This window comes from Pteropus vampyrus, unplaced genomic scaffold (genome assembly GCF_000151845.1).
Source record: "Pteropus vampyrus isolate Shadow unplaced genomic scaffold, Pvam_2.0 Scaffold235, whole genome shotgun sequence".
In the NCBI taxonomy this organism is placed as follows: domain Eukaryota; kingdom Metazoa; phylum Chordata; class Mammalia; order Chiroptera; family Pteropodidae; genus Pteropus; species Pteropus vampyrus.
Window position 1 is genome coordinate 3,658 of NW_011889016.1, and position 1,414 is coordinate 5,071.

At 53.0% G+C, this 1,414-nt stretch overlaps 1 non-coding gene across 1 annotated transcript; it reads right to left on the reverse strand.

The window, feature by feature from the left end:
• Nucleotides 1-590: 590 nt before the first annotated feature.
• On the reverse strand, nt 591-709 carry LOC111728895. The gene has a single exon (XR_002775988.1). It is a non-coding gene; the product is annotated as a 5S ribosomal RNA (ribosomal RNA).
• Nucleotides 710-1,414: the final 705 nt, after the last annotated feature.

Here is a 1,414-nt window from a genome sequence, read left to right on the forward strand (position 1 = left end):
TCTGTTCAGAGTCCTGCCGGGGGTCCCGCCGCGGGAAGGAAAGACGCACGGGCTCCCTGGCGTATATGTGTGTGTGTGTGGCCGCTGGCTGCGGGCCTGCCCCAAGAGGGCTCTTGCCGGGCATGCACGCGCGATCTCATGCGTCTCAGCCTCTCTGACGTGGCTTGTCGGTCCCGCTCCCGTCCCAGCTGTGCGAGGTGGCCTCACGCCTGGTCCAAGTGCACCTGGCTGTCCAGTTAGAAGGGCGGTGAGAAGCGTGCTGGCCGAGACTTGAGGCCTCGGGCGGGGTGGGTGGGGGTGGAGGGTCCTGCATCCCGAGGATGCGAGCGCACTTCCAGCGTGTATCAGAGAAGGCGGTCCTTGGGGCTCAGCCCCGCAGAGCCCAAGAAGGGAAGAGTCCCAAGCGGAGAGAGGAAACAGCCCAGGGCTGGCTGCAGGCGAGGACGCAGGGCACGCAGCCCTTGGAGAAGCTCTTGGCTCGGGCGCCTGCCCGGGACCCTCGAGACTAATAGCGAGCGAGTGAGCGAGCAGGGCCCGGGAGCGTCCAGGCGCACCCTGGCTGTAGGGCGGCAAAAGGAGGGGGCGGCAAAAGCCTACAGCACCCGGTTTTCCCAGGCGGTCTCCCATCCCAATACTAACCAGGCCTGACCCTGCTTAGCTTCCGAGATCAGACGAGATCGGGCGCGTTCAGGATGGTATGGCCATAGAGGGGACAGGTTGTCGCCTGCTGCCCCAAGAGCTCGACCCTGGCATCCCGGGCGCCGGAGACGTCTGGGCCTGCACCACAGCAGAAAACAAATTTTTATGATGACATACACATGGGTGCTAATTTGAAATGCATATGATAGCAGCAGAAATAACTGTTCATGAGATGCACCGCTGTTATTCCCAAAAAGCCCACAAGATGGCAGTAGAGTGTCAAGATTTTTGATAACATAGATCCTATATGGCCACCATATAGCAGTAGAGGTGTTATTAATAAAAATATACACTTGATGGCAGCAAAAAATTAATTTTTATGATGATCTACACTCTGTTATTCTCTAAATGCCCACAGGATTGCAGCAGAAAATTTTTTTTTAATGAAATACACTGGTGCTATTTTCACAATATCCACGAGATGGCAGCAGAGAAGAACTTTTCAAGACATACACTGCTGTGTTATTCCCAAGATTCACACAAAATGGCAGCAGAAAAAAAACATTATAATAACATCCCCTGGGGAGTCATTTTTTAAATGCACATAAGATAGTAGCAGAAATAACTTTTCAAGACGTGCACTCCTGTGTTATCCCCAAAATGCTGAGCAGATGGCAGCAGCAAATAACTTTATATTCACGTACACTTGCCTGTTATTTTCAAATGCCCACCAGACAGCAGCAGAGAATAATTTCTCATGACAAGGACTTTTCTG